General features: G+C 35.2%; 1 protein-coding gene across 2 annotated transcripts in view; it reads left to right on the forward strand.

The window, feature by feature from the left end:
* The window catches only part of LOC145247927 (palmitoyltransferase ZDHHC14-like), a 355,339-nt gene that overhangs the window by 46,683 nt on the left and 292,208 nt on the right, over positions 1–16,448 (forward strand). The gene's annotated exons all lie outside the window — the stretch shown is intronic.

Here is a 16,448-nt window from a genome sequence, read left to right on the forward strand (position 1 = left end):
ATTGTGGAATTTCCACAGGTCTCACTAGTAATATATGATTTGTACTTATATATGATATGGACTTCACTTTTGTATAACCAATATCACTTGAAGATATCTCTAGTTACTTGTACCTAACTGACCGAAATATACTCATGAATGTGTAGCAACATATAAATGTTTATGTAAAACAAATAAGTATATTTTGCCCTACTTTGGTATTGAGCACTCTTGCATTAACCTTGTTAAAACTTCATTGGTTGCTTCACCTCTGGAAAATATTAACCTGTAATTATATATTTAAAATATAATTATCCATGAACATTTATTTCATCATTATCACTCATCTATATGACTAAACCACGCAAGATTAAAATCCAGGATCTCATTTTTTCTTTTTTTTTTTATCTCCCTAGGTTCAGCCATGCTGATGAGTTTTATAACGGTGAAACACGTCGGTGGATAATTGTTTTAAATGTATATGACTATATTGCTCCCCACAGCTCTTCAGTATAGCTAGACAAATGCTTCAAACTAAGATGGAAACATGAACATTTTATTTATTTATTTTTTATAGTCAAAGATTTTTACCACTATGCCATGAAGGAAGAACTGCTTGTTGATGACAAGTATTGGCTTTCAATAACATTTTGAATATAAGTAATTTTTTTTTCACTGAACTCTGTTTTTTTTTTTTTTTTTTTTTTTTTGACTGTTCAACATTTTCTTTCTTTTAATCATATTTTTTTTTTTATCATTCAACATTTTCTTCTGAACATCAATTTTTTTTATATTATTTTATTTTCAATTTTGATTTCTGATTTTTTTTTTATTTAATCAAGCATGGGGTAGCTTTTCTCCACTTCTGAACAACCTTACTTGTCACGGTATGATTAAAGACAATTGTCGTAAATATAGGATACACATATGCATACATTAATTTGTCTGCTCTTTATCCATGATGAGTCTTTTTGTTTATTTGTTTTTTTTATGTGAATTTTCTGGATGAGGAGTTAGATTGTTTTTCTTGGGATTATTGCATACTGGTGTCTTGTTATTTGAGTTTCTGAATCTATATTTCGATTTCATCTTGTCTGGTTGTCATAAGTCGTCCAATGGTGATGTTATAGGCTGACTGCTAGAGAAGCTGAAATCAAATTCAAGTAAAACTCTTTCTCGCTGAGTAAAACGAATAAGAGCAACTCCATTCTTTTAATATTAAATTAGTGGTCGTTTGTGTTGGGTCTTAAATATAGTCATGTCAGTGAAGCGAAAAAAAGAGTGAGAGTACTCTTTTCTTTTCTTTTTCTTTTTTTTTCTTTTTTTTCTTTTTTTTTTTTCAAGCCCATATTGTGTCATCCAGCTTTGCTCTTAACTAACCAACCAAATTATTGCTTAATAAAATCCCTCCTCCATCTGGTTCAATTTTATATTATTCCCCTTTCCCACAATCGGCTATTTGAACTTTGAACCCATCCAGACAGTCATTGACAATTCTCAAGCTACAACCAAACTAAAATAACCATTTTACAAAAGTAGATAACTTACATCAATATAATATTACATATTATTTAAGCAACATTTATATGTATACTATATTTTGTTGGACGCTCTATTCAGCTTTCTTCAAAGGTGTGTCTAATTTTAATGGACTTTGGCTGAAATCTCTACGTTTGTAAAATTAGGTGTGTGCATATGTTCATATTTATAGGAATTAATATTAAAGCTCTTGGAAGAATTGTTAAAGTTATTTTCCCTTTTCTTTTTTCCCCTTTTTTCCCCTTTTCTTTTTTCCCCTTTTCTTTTTTCCCCTTTTCTTTTTTTCCCTTGTTTTCCCTTGTCTTGTTTTCCCTTGTCTTGTTTTCCCTTGTCTTGTTTTCCCTTGTCTTGTTTTCCCTTGTCTTGTTTTCCCTTGTCTTGTTTTCCCTTGTCTTGTTTTCCCTTGTCTTGTTTTCCCTTGTCTTGTTTTCCCTTGTCTTGTTTTCCCTTGTCTTGTTTTCCCTTGTCTTGTTTTCATTTTCTTGTTTTTCCTTTCCTTTTCCCTTTTTCCTTTCCTTTTCCCTTTTTCCTTTCCCTTTTTTCCTTTTGTTTTTTTCCTTTCCCTTTTTTCCTTTTTCCTTTTTTCCTTTTTGTTTTTTTTTCTTTGTTTTTTTTTCTTTGTTTTTTTTTCCTTTTTGTTTTTTTCCTTTTTGTTTTTTTTCCTTTTTGTTTTTTTTCCTTTTTGTTTTTTTTCCTTTTTGTTTTTTTTCCTTTTTGTTTTTTTTCCTTTTTGTTTTTTTTCCTTTTTGTTTTTTTTCCTTTTTGTTTTTTTTTTTCCTTTTTGTTTTTTTTTTCCTTTTTGTTTTTTTCCCTTTTTGTTTTTTTTTCCTTTTTGTTTTTTTTCCTTTTTGTTTTTTTTCCTTTTTGTTTTTTTTCCTTTTTGTTTTGTTTTCCTTTTTGTTTTGTTTTCCTTTTTGTTTTGTTTTCCTTTTTGTTTTGTTTTCCTTTGTTTTCCTATTTGTTTTTTTTTCCTTTTTGTTTTTTTTTTCCTTTTTGTTTTTTTTTCCTTTTTGTTTTTTTTTCCTTTTTGTTTTTTTTTCCTTTTTGTTTTTTTCTTTTCCCTCTTTTTTCCTTTTTCTCTTGTCCTTTTTCAAAATATCAAAAAAATTATCAAATATGTATCTCTATTTCAATATCTATTTGTATAAATAGCTATTCATTTGTGTGCAACATAGTATATTAAAGCGAACACCCATCAACCCTGAATGTTTCTATGGCAACACTTGTAATACTTTTAAGTCAGTAAACATTTTTTGCAGTAATGGCTTGACAAACATATGTAATGTCTTTTTCCCCCATGTTTATCTGATTGAAATGGGGATTTTCCATCTAGATTTATTTGATTGTGGCAGTTATACCATGATCAATGAGTAGCGCCTTCTGTTGCCATGATTACAAAGAGATTTTTACATACAGTGCCTGTTACTTATCAAATGGTCACCCATTAAGTATTGAACAGGCTCAGTGTCATTTTATTGAGCTTATGGGAACTGGTGTGTTAACTAGATTATAATCATATTCAAATGACTTTTTCTAAATGAATGAAAATGGACTGCTGAATGTTTCTTTTCTGTCCTTTGAATTAAAACAATTCTCTCGTCTTTCAAAATGGCTGATAGGAGTGTAGGCTCCGAGAACTACCACAAATGGTTTTATTCCAGTTTTTCTTCACCTATGTATTAAATTTAGCATTAGCGCTAACGTGGAATTTTCATTGGTCCCAATAGTTTAAATAATCACACCAAACTGATTTACGCCATAATTAAATATTTGAAGCTACTAATCTTTGAGCACAAAGACCTGCACCAAAACTTATGTAAGCAAACATATTGCAGCCCAACTCCCCATCTAGGTTATCTCTCCTTTATAAATCTAATCCCCTATCACAGTATCCGCTTATGCTTCAGTAACAATATGTATGTGATCTATGAAATACTTTGACAAAGGTATATTCTTTTTGAACATGCTTTCTTTCAATGTTTTTTTTTTTTCTTTCCTTTGTATTTCTGGATGTATCCGCTTGACAGAGCATGATTTATTAAAAAAAAACATTATTCAATCTTAGCAAATAAAAAAATGCATCTGTGCAGTAATACATTGTATAATAAGCAGAAACAATTGCAAAGATATGTAATTTTTTTTTACAGCAATGAAAAACAATTAGTGTGTGATCTGAAATTTTGTCTGACTCTGCAATTTCTACAGCTCCGTACCTAGAAAACCGAGTTATTAAAACTGTGATTGTGATATGGACAAGGAGAAAGAAGCAACCTTAGTAGAAGTTAGTATCACCAATGATGCTGGGTTAAACAGAACTGAAAGGGAAAATATAACAAAATACCAAGATCTTATGTACAACATGAAAAGAAACGGGAATCTTGGGAAGAGCAGTAATTATAGGAGCAACCGGACTCATGAAAAGGAATTTCAAAAACTATCCTGTAAATTTCAACATTTACCACATATGCTTTTGGTATATTTTTAATGTTGGCATGTAAACACATATATAATAACATGGAAGTTCTTGGCCAAATACAACGCCATTCAATATATGCTCGATTGAAGCATTATATGTTGTACCAACACAACCACATGCTTGATGAGATAATCTTAAAAGACTAATTTTACAGAAAACTTGCTGAGGAACTATAACCGACTGCAAGCAATCTTCTGGTTGAAAGATGTGCGCAGGCACGACATAAAGGCCAGCATGGTGAGCTGGAGTGCATCGGCCTGTGACCATGCATTCTTGTGATGCAAAAATCAACAAAGGGTTCAATACTACATAGTTGTTTACAATTGAGCAACCGAGAAACATCAGATAGATAAAGTCATCTGTGCTATTCACAAAAGTTTAAAAAAGCACAAGAATGTGTGGAATGGGGGATTTGCTTAGTAGCTATGCCAACTGCCAGAAGAGGTCGCCCATTTGCAATGGGATTGAAGGAACAAAACCGAGGAGGGATTGTTACTAGTGATGACGACTAGAGAAATTTTGTTTATGCTTTCTGCAAAGATTTAACCTGCGTTTATGTGATGTCTGAGGATTTTTTTTTTTTTTTTTTTTTTAAAAAGAAAAAGGATATGGGTTATTGGTTTAATAACCATTCAAAAGTGATCAACAGATGAAGTATAACCTTTACCAAATTTATTTAAGAACTTACAGATTAAATAGTAATGTAGAAGGCACTGGAAAAGTCATGATTTAAAATCTATGATGCGAGACACATTTTTGTTTACCTTCTAAACTGTCATGGCCAATGTCATCAAGGGCGATAACTCTTTTTCTTTTAAGGTTTGTACTTAACAGCTTATTTCAGACATAAAATGAGCAAAACACCCATTTAAACTGTTTTTTTGTGTGGATGTGTTTCGTCAAAGAATAAGTTCCTTTATCAGCTCAAGCGCACTTGATCTCTTTCTCTTGATTTAGTCTTCCGTAGTTGAAACTGAAACTGCTATCACACTTATTAAAAAAATTCCCCCATTAAACAAACAATAGCAGACAGCTTTTTACTAACACTGAATATCTGTTATGGAGAACGCACAAAAAGAAAAAAGTGAGCACCATCTAACTTGAACCAGTCATTTGTAGCCCCCCCCCCCTTCCATTTTTTTCTGAGTTTTCACACTTACTGTATGGTGCTAAAGAGTTGATCTGTTTCTACCTTAGATTTGATACGGCTAAATTGATGAAACCCGGATACACCAAAAACTGTAATATATAGTTTTTAACTAAAATACATATAATAATTTTTATTATTTCTCTTCTCTCCATCTCCCCAGTAACGTTCATTGTCCCTGGCTTTATAATAAACGATGAAGATTGTTCTATTGAATATAGATTTTGTCTTGATTAAAACGGATTACTATGGCTACTTAAAGCTTTTATTCATTGAAATCAATGCATATTAGTTATTTACAACCATTATTGTTTTTCTTGCATTTTTTTAATTTTCTTTTTTCGCATCTCTCAGTTTTAAAACTTTTCTTTTTTTCTTTTTTTCTTTTTTTTTGCATGAAATACATTGATTTGTAAGGAAAAGTTACTGTTTTTATTTATCCATAGCTGCAAATACGTTTTTTATTATGTGCTCAAGCCTCTTTGAGGTTTCGAATTGACACATCTTATTCTAAATATGTCTAAGCATCTTTGTAAAGGGCCACTGTCTGTTAGTCTGTCATGCTTATTTGATAAATCTATATTCTGTGTTTTCATTTATGCATTTCCTAATATAACCGATTTTTAATAGGGAATGCTACATTTTATAGAATACTAGATGTACCCGGTGTTGCCCGGTATTAAACATAACGTTAAATTTCTTTTAAAAGAAAGAAAGAAAAAAAAAAGATTGTTTTTTCTAAACAGTTCACTTCTTGTAAGTAAAAAAAAAAAAAAATATATACTCAAGCCGAGATCGAAACCAAAACCTAAAGACAACAAGTCACGTACGATAACCATTAGACCAGTTTGCCACAATGAAACTCGTCAAACTTTCACAAGAAACACCCGTCTAGCAGAAAACACTATCAATAATTTTCCCCACTCTTTATCTGTGCCTAAACCTAGACATAGATTCCATGAATAACGCTTCTTTCTTAGAACTGCACGCCTATGGAATTGTTTTCCTGCTTTCCAGCTGACTACAATATGGTTGTCTTCAAGTCTAACATAAACAAGTTTTTGATGAGCCGTTCCATATAAGTTAACAAATTTACCAAATTTCCATTACTAACGATTACTTTATTGTCCAATTGTCTACTGTACACTCTTTAACCCTTATCTTCGAGTGCCCTCTTGGCCTTGATAAGTGGTGATGCCTTTATAAAAAAAAAAAAGTTTTCATGAAATATTTGACAAACAGATAAAAACCCGATGACCCCCTCCCCAAGTACCAATGTTTCGATTTCGACCCTTTAGCAGCTTTTTTTTTTTCAGATGAAAACTGCATAAAAGTTTTCTACATGTCTAAGTACCCTATATATCGAATTTCAAGTTTGTAGATAAAAAATTGAGTATATAGGTTGAGAAATGTCCTCATATACATTCTCACTTTTATAGATCTAATATAGATATGAAATCATGAATATCAAAATGACCAAGTAAAATAACCTTTTTTTTTTTCCTAATCAATAAAATGTGACCGTTCATACACAATAAATTTCCTCAACATTGGAATATATCAAATGACACTATGGCAACTATCTTGCTGTTGTTTTTCTCCAAATTAACAAAATGTGAGATGAAAATTGTTTCTTTGTTTTTCTTTAAACAATGTTATAGCTAGATCAATTATTAACCGAGGGGGGGGGGTAGTAGTTTTTTTTTTTTTTTTCTAATCTAGACTGGGGGGGGGGGAACAAAATAAACTACCTTAGTGTTAGGCCCAAATTCATTGTGTTAGGGCATGATCACAAAGGTATGGATGATTATATTTATTGGCAGGGGTGATAAGAATGAATACATCAGGTACCAGAATCGCTGTTTAAAATATACTGAATCCCATTTGAAATTTTCAGTTATAACTTTTTGTCTTGACATGAGAACTACTGACCTGACTACCATTGTTTATCTGGAACTCTTTACAATTCAAAGCTTCTCTGATTGGATTGATGCGGCCAATTTTTGCTTTTACATTTAATAGTCGCAATTGGATTATTTTCTTTTCTCTCTAAGTAGTTATTTCTTTTCTGAATCCCATGTAGAAAAAAAAGAAGTCCGGATCAGCAGTGTGTAGTTCCCTTCCACAAATCTCTACTGATCCTTCAAAGAACCATCAAAGATAGTTTTTTTTTTTTTTTTTTTTTTACACAGGAATCATCACTTATCAAGGCCCGGAGGCCACTTGAAGATAAGAGTTAATGTGTATACATTAGTCATTGTGATTTTAGCGTAGTGGGAATTTTGTAAATTGGATTACTTAGGGGGACGGTTCATCAAGAACTTGAAGACAATCAAATTGTAGTCAGCTGGAAAGCAGGCAAACAGTTCTAAGTTCCACAGGCATGCAGTTCTAAGAAAGAAGCTGTGTTCATGGAATCTACATTTAGGTTTAGGCACAGATAAAGAGTGGTTTTGGCTAGATGTGTGTTTTGTGTGAAAGCTTATTGATAGTGGTTTTAGCTAGATGAGTGTTTTTTCGTAAAAGTTTGGCGAAGAGGGGACGATAGATTGAAGCTCAGATGAGCACTTGCCATGAAAATAACGATAAAGTAGAGACAGGAAAGTGGGTGTTTTTTTTTTTTTTTTTTTCTAGTACTTTATATTGATCACAGAAGATACAAAAACATTGCTAAACCTGTGTTTGTACTGGATATCCATTAAAAAGAAATACAATATTTTACTTTATTAAAGTATAACTTGAAAATTACAGAAATTAAAATGTAAGAATAGAAATGTTAATATGGGGTTCAGGGATTGGAGCAGGAGTTCACAAAGGAAATGTGTGTATTTTGTGGGTGTTAAAGACTTTTAATGTCACATTATTATTCCCAGGAACTGACCACTCCTAACAACTTCAATGAAATATTGCCATGACTACCTGTGGAGAGCATTTTTTGAAGAGGCATGAATGCCAACAGTCAATTGTGAACAGAGGATCGACCAGATGAAATGTTTTAGAAGCCAGTCGATCAGGCTTTAATGTTCAGACTTAATATCTGGTTCAAGGGCAACATCTCTACTTTTCACTTTAAGGAGGTTGAAGAAAAATCTTGAAGGATGTTGTACTCTCTTGCAAAGGTTTCCATTTCAGGGAATCATAATTTTTTTTTTTTTTTTTTTTTTACATGACATTTGTTAGATAAATTTTGGTACAGAGAGGAAAGCTATAAAGATCAAAGAAAAGGATTTTGAAGAACGGGTAAATTTCTCTTCATTTCATATTGATCGGGGTTGCCGGTTTCGCTTCCTATTCATATCCCTTGAAGAATGCCTATATTTGAAGGGCATGACATATGCATCAACATTTAGAGTTTTTTTCTCTTTTCTTTTTTCTTTTTTAACACTTTTTATTTTATTTTTCCAGTGTGATAATGTTCAATATCTCTGCATGATGCTTATAAGACTACGATCATCAAGAAATAGTTTTTGTTGGAAATTTAGAGATGGTGAGAAATCAAAATGGCTTCTTAATCATTTTTTTTTTTTTTTTCCTTTTATGACCTTTTCCCATGAAAGATTTGCAAAGCAAATTGTTGCAACTTGGGTCATGCTCAAACTCCGCAGGATTATATATAGAATACTAGCACGGGTGCCCAGCGTTGCCCAGGTGTTTGTTGAGCAAAAAAGAAAATAATAAAAAAGAGGTACCGCAAAGGAGGAAAAGAACAGGAAAAAAACCTGACGTCTTTGCTGTTACGACCACCGCCAAACCGGAAGTGACGTAGGTTTAAATTAAGACTAGACAATCAAAAAGAGGGGGTGACTTTCGAAAATATTGGTGAAAAAAGCGACCCCTCTCTGTAGAAAAGTGCCCAGTTGAGGGTGAAGAAATTAATGTTTTTAGCCAATTTTTAGTATCTGTCATCTGAAGGGTCGAGCCTCAAAACGTTACTGATCTTGTGAAAATCCGTCACCTCTGTCAAAAGTTTTAGGCAGACATGCAAACATACATACATACATTTATATATTGGTAGCTCAAATTTTCGACCCAAACCGATTAAAAAGCTTGCCCTATCTCTTAATACCCTTCATGTGAAATTTCAAATGTTTATATTTTCAGGTTCAATGTGAAATTTTATGCTCTTTCCAATAAACCGAATATAATATTCTAGACAAGCATTTTTTTTAAATTCACCCCCCCCCCATTTTGAAATGTCTATTAAAATGAAAATAATTTTCTCACTTCAAATTTATATATCATAAATTGAAGATAAAAGATCAATAAATAAAATAAGCTAATTTAAAACAACAAAAAAATAAGTTATTTGCAAATTTACCTGTAAAGTCCAAAGGTTAAAACCTTTTTTTAAAAAACCACATTGACTGGTAAGTACATCACACACTTTTCTGCGTTTTCTTTACTTATAATTGCCACCATAAATGCAATTCTGGACTTGTACTGAATCATTATTAGACAGCGTTAGTGTTCAGGAAAGATGGAAAAACAGTCGGCAGTCTAAATATTTAACTATGATTTCTGAAATTTTAGAAGAATCTAGTTCAACTCTGTCTATTTTAAATCTAAAGGGCCGCGTACTGACCGAAGACGACCTTTTTTTAATTTAGTAATAATTTATAACTTATATAAAAACCGAAACAAAAAAGCACGAAAACATTTATCGAACTGCCAGGATGCTGCACGTAATAACCCTAAAAGCGTTGATAAGCTGTAAAATAAAACTATCCATCAAAATGACACAAGGGTTGATATGCCGTTAAATGAAACGATATTTTTTCCTTGCAAATATTTCGGGCATTATTTTTTTTCATAAAACTAACACATCACATTTCTTATTCTTTTCGCATATAAAAAGCGAAGGGACTAAAGCATGTACACACACACACACACACACACACACACACACTTTGAGCGTAAATAAATAAATGAAGAAAATAAAAATGTCACTCTGACATCCGCGAACGAATAATTTTTCCCTGATAACTATTTTTTTTTTTTTTTCTCGCTGGAATCTATTCATGGGAGAATTCATTATCCCTTGAAGGTGTTCGCAGGTTATTTGCTAGAAACATTTCAATGACATGTTGAATGAGAAAAATCCTTTTCTTGTTCTAATTTTTTTTTTTTTTTTTTTTTTTTTCATTGACAACTGTATTATTGGCTGGCTGAAATTCTAGACAGAACAAAGTTATTCTCATGTTGCAAATAAAAAACAAAAACAAAACCTGAATAATTGCACTATTTTTTGCTGGAATCGATATCGCATCTAATCAAGTTTTTATATATTTTTATTTATTTTGGGAGGTGGGATGGGGAGTAGTTATTACATTTTGTTTTTAGTTTTACATTTTTATTTTATTTTTTGTGTACAGTTTTTTTTTTTTTTTTTAATAGTAAAACTCTGTACTTATCTGGCACATTATGAATAGATTATATTCATACTAATAAAGGATGTGTCCTCAACACAGTCTGACAGACTTGGCCATTTTTGAGTAGGGAATGATCTGTGGGGCTGAAGTGTGATTCTGGATAATCCTAGGATGTTCACTCTCCTAGGTCATTGTCTCCCATCTTTTGGGTGGAGTAAGTTTATTGCCTGTAGCACCTCTGCTGAGGATTACTGATAGGGCTGCTAAGTCATTTTTTAAAAGGCCACAGTACTGTTCCTTTAGAAGTTAGAACTAATTTAGCTGATGTTGAAGCATTTCTCTTAACAAATACCCCGGATATCTTAGCACTAAGTGAGACTAACCTACACTCCCCCATCCACTCTAACCAATTTAACATGCCTGGATATCTCCCACTCTGACGTAAGGACTCTGACAGACACATGCACGGACATGGAGTTTACATTCGTAATACCCTCCTCCTGACTAGAGAAACAAACCTAGAAACGGATGATCAAGACTTTATGTGCTTTAGACTAAACATGCAACACAATATTAGCTACTTTTATTTTCTCTACCGCTCTCCCTCGACTCAGGACTGCACCATAATAAACAAAGTCTCTGACAGCATAGACACGGCACTGTCCCTCGACACTAGCGCACAAGTACATGTATTTGGTGACTTTAATGTCCACCACAAAAACTGGCTTGGATTCTCTACTTACACAGATGCAGCGGGCAGCACAACTCATAGCTTCACTATATCTCACTCCCTATCACAAATTGTTACGTTTCCGACCCGTTTCCCTGACCAGCAAGAACAACACGCATCACTTCTAGATCTGTTTTTGACCACAGTTCCCAATGACTGCATAACGAAGGCCCACAGCCCACCTGGGAACGCTGATCATGCAGTGATAATGGTTGAAATCGCCCTAAACTCTACAACCAAAACTGAGCCAGTGCTCAAAACAACGAGATATTATAAAAAGGCTGACTGGGAAGCCATCACGGAACAAATCAGAGATGCCCCATGGAGAAATATTTTTCTCTCCCTGCTGAACAGTGTGCAAATGAGCCCACTGACTGGTTCAAAACTGCAATCGAAGCACATGTTCCCATGCAGAAATTTTATAGCAAGCTCCACTCTCCCCAATGGTTTATGTCGACTTGCGCAACTGCCATTGCTCAAAAGCAGTATGCATACTACAGATTTAACCGACATAAATCCAGTTCAAACAGACTGAAGTATATAGAAGCTAGAAATAATGTTAAGAAAGAAATAGCGACAGCTAAGAGAGAATTTACAGAAAACACTAAAAAACGCATCGAAGCACAAAAACTAGGAACTCGAGACTTCTGGAAAATCTACAACAGTGTAGTAAATAATGGGCAATCAACAATTCCCCCACTAACCAACAATCACGAAGTTGTCTCCTCAGCAACCGACAAGGCTAACATGCTTGCCAGTCGGTTTGCCTCAAACTCCACACTGGACCCTTCCAACCACCCCCTACCTGACTTTCCTATGCGGACAGACGCCACGCTAGACGATCTGAAAATCACCCCTGCTCAGGTGCATGCCATCATAAAAAACCTTGACACTTCAAAAGCATGTGGACCTGATCTCATCCCATTAAAAAAGTGCTCAGCCGAAGTAGCTCCAGTTCTCTCCTAACTCTACAACAAATGCCTTAATGAAGCTTGCTTTCCGGGCTGTTGGAAAACTGCTTCTGTTGTACCAGTATTCAAGAATTCTGGCGAAAGGACTGACCCATCAAATTATCGCCCCATTAGCCTCCTCCCACTTTTTGCCAAAATATTTGAGACCTTAATTAACCATGCTCTAGTCCATCACCTTACAGATGCTAAACTTCTGACTGACCAACAATATGGATTTAGACAAGCCCGTTCCACAGCAGACATCCTAACTGTAATCTCTGAACGTATATACCATTCACTGGACAAAGCGGGGGAGGGCAGAGCAGTAGCTCTAGATATATCTAAGGCTTTTGACAGGGTATGGCATGAGGGTCTCCTCAGGAAAATTAGATCATACGGTATCACTGGTAGAATACTTCACATAATTAAATCCTTCTTAGATAAGAGAAAAATCCAGGTTGTCCTCGACGGTCGTACATCTAAACAATATGATATAAATGCGGGAGTGCCCTAGGGTTCTATCCTTGGACCTCTATTGTTCCTGATATTCATAAATGACCTCCCTGACAAAATTGCCTCTGAGATGGGTATATATGCTGATGACACTACACTCTATGGCAGGCACGACAGGAAGACGAATGAACACATTTCTAAAGAAATGGCAGAAACACTAGAGGAAGACCTCCAATCTGTAGTGGAATGGGGACAAAAATGGTTGGTCACGTTCAATGCCGCCAAGACTAAACTAGTTTCATTCAATAATTACAAGAAACCCTCTCTACCACCTATAGCAATGGCCAGCGACTCTTTATCTGAGAGTACATCTTTCAAACTCCTTGGCCTAACGTTCACAGGAAACATGAGTTGGAACAATTACATTGAAGGCATTGCCAGGGCTGCTGCAAGAAAGGTGGGCTCTCTCTACCATGCTAGACAACTACTAACACCCGAAAGTATCCTGTACCTCTATAAGGCCACCATTCACCCATGTATGGAGTATTGCTGTCACATTTGGGTTGGTGCATCTGCTACTAGTCTCTCACTCCTAGACAAGGTTCAAAAAAGAGTCGCCAATCTGATAGGCCCTGAACTGGCATCTAAGCTTCAGCCTCTGCCCCATCGACGAAATGTTGCATCCCTCTGCCTTTTCTACAAGTATTTTAATGGTGAATGCTCTGACGAACTGCAATCACTTGTGCCCCCCCCACGACGTGAACACCCTCGACAAACCCGACAGGCTGCTAAATCCCACCCCCACACTGTAGAGATCCCTAGATGTAAAAGATCTTTCTACTCCAATAGTTTCTTCCCCAGAACCGCTAGACTTTGGAATTCCATTCCAGGTCCCTGCTTCCCCAACTGTACTGACGTGCAGAAGTTCAAGTGTAACGTGAACCGACATCTTGCTGCCCAAATCCCTACATAGTACCCCAGTAGTTGTTGCCCCTGATAGTAGCCCCCTACACCAAAGTGGCAATTTGCCTTGTTTGGGATGAAAATGTAATAAAAAAAATAAAAAAAAACAAAAAAAAAAAAACAAGTGTAGGCTTGACTTTCCCACCTTGTGTCACATCTTGATTCGGTGGAAAGGAAATAAATCCCTATCTACCTCGCACAGGAGGCCTTCAGACCTATTTAGATCAGTATTTTTCCTGGTCCACTTCGGGAGGAGGGTGGGTCATGATTTTAGCCACTACTACCTCTCTTGAGAAGATGGTTCGATTGATTGTCAATTCCTTGAGGTGCTGTTAAAGGGGTTGATCATAGCACATTATAAATGCTTCCTTTTGTTTGGTTTTATTTTACGACATATCAACCCATTTCAGATTATTTCATACTGAATCCAGTAATTTTGGAAAAAGTTTTTGTTCTTAGAGTTCTTTATATTTTTCAAATATTTATTCCTGGTGTATGGTTTGATTGTTTTGAAGAAGAAAGTTGTTGTTTCTGACTTTGCCGAACATGATTGAGTTTTGCAGATGAAAAGGAAAAAATAACATCAATGTTTGGTGCATTTCTGTTCAGGAAGCCAGTATCTTCAGAAAGTCTGATATAGTAGCACCAGATTGTTCAAACATTCTGGGTCTAAGTGGACCTGGGAGCAATGGTAACTAAGGGGCAACTTCACAATCTCCACAGCCCCCAAATGTGGCCTTACCGCTGGATGTTTTTTAAGGTTATACCCAGGACCATTCCTAATAAACTGACCTTGAGCCTAACTTAGCCACATTTAGAAAGCAAGTAAATAAACTTGTTTTTTTTTTTGTTTTTTTTATCACTGCAGTGCTTCTCTGGCCTTATTCAGAGTTTTGTCATATTTATTAATCTGGGAATTTCGAATAGAACCTTTTTTTTTTTTTTTTTTTTTTTTAATAATTTGTTCTCTTTATTTTTGTGTCGTTGTGTTCAATAGAGCTCTTTATTTATGAATATTAAATAAACAGTAACATCTAAGAAATTAATCTAATATCATTTTACTGTCGTACAGATATCTTTAGTACCCCAAAAGGAATTACTTTTTGTAAAGTCTTCTGTAAACACTTCACACACACACACTTATACCTTGTGACTGGTGGAATAGCTTTGTTTCATCCACACTGACAAATCTTTGAAAGATGAAACTTATCTAGATAAAAAGTATTTATTGTAATATTTGATTGCTTTGTTCAAAAAAGAATTAAACATTCTATTAGGAGTATATGAGATTCTAAATTTTAACAATGTTACATAGTTCATTACCTTTAATTAAATAAGATTCAAGTTTGGAAACTGCCTGAATCTTAAGTAGGTTCAATTCCCTTCTTTTGCATAAGGGAGGCCTCCGCCGTCATGGTCAAGAACATTCCTAGAGCTGGTGACTCAAATTCTCCTGTTTGCAAACCTAACTTGCTTAAGGAGTAGATAGGCTCTGCCTATCATCAGCTTTCACACTCCTTCTTTATCTATTAGCCAAACACAATATTAGGGACTCATCAGAGCCACTCTGTGCTTGGCCTTGTTTCCTGACTAAAACACTGAACGCTGTTTCTCTATTCCCTATTTCTCTCTTTCTCTCAGAAACTAGCAAATTGAGTTTGCTCACTTGGCTGGTTTGGGCTGGTCTTGTCTGAGAGATTGAGGGTACCTGATTGACAGTTTGTCTGGCTGCTGTTTCCGGCTGACAGTACAGGAGTTCTAACTCTTTGGTAGTGCTTAGAGAGGCTGCTTTATCATCAGTTGTATAATATCGGGATAGTTGTAGTCTCATGTCGCACATGGAAAGGGACCCTGCTGCTATCTTTGGTGAGCTTTCAGGAGGCCACAACTTTCTAACCAGGACTCGGCTAATGGACCACTGTGTCTGTATACTTGCCATCAAAACTGGTCCACTTTGCTCAACACTCTTCCTCTAACCTGAAATTGAACAAAAAGCATAATGAAATGACAACCCAAACAAATATCACGATCAAACCAGACAACCACCCAACAAAACCAATTCACCTTCTCCCTTGAGGCTTGCATTCATAAATATCTGTAGGCTTAGAAGTAATCTAGATGATGTATAGTGTTACCTCTTAGTAAACTCCCCAGATATCTTAGCATTAAGTGAAACAAACTTATACCCCTCAATCCCCTCTAACTACTTTAACATGAGAGGATACATCCCTCTCTACTGTAAAGCCTCGGATAGATATATGCACAGGCTTGGAGTCTATATTCATAGCACCCTCTCTTTAACTAGAGAGCAACGTCTTGAATTGGATGACCAGGCTTTTATGTGCTTTTGACTAGCCTTTCATCACTGCATTAGTTACTTGCATTTTCTCTATCGTTCTCCCTTAAGTCAGGATTGTACTCTATTCAATCATATCTCTAGTAGTATAGATGCAACACTTTCCTTAGATAGTAATGCCCAAATACATGTGTTTGGTCACTTTAATGTCCACCATAAAAATTAGCTTGGTTTCTCAGGGTAGATGCAGCTGGATGCTCTACTTGTAGCTTCTCTATAGCCCATTCCCTCACACAGCCAGTCATGTTCCCAACTCGCCTACCCGATTGAGAACCTCGGCAGACTTTTAGACCTATTCCTCATCACAGTACCCGAGGATTGTGACTAATGCCTACAGTCCACTTGGAAACACAGACCATCTAGTGGTATCAGTTAACATTACACTTAAATTCCAACCCCAAGGTGAGGAGCCAAGGTACTACAAAAGGGCTGACTGGGAAGCCATTAGAGAACACATCAGAGATGCGCCATGGACCGATATCTTCT

Source organism: Euprymna scolopes, chromosome 26 (genome assembly GCF_053919585.1).
Source record: "Euprymna scolopes isolate OS-2025 chromosome 26, ASM5391958v1, whole genome shotgun sequence".
NCBI lineage: Eukaryota > Metazoa > Mollusca > Cephalopoda > Sepiida > Sepiolidae > Euprymna > Euprymna scolopes.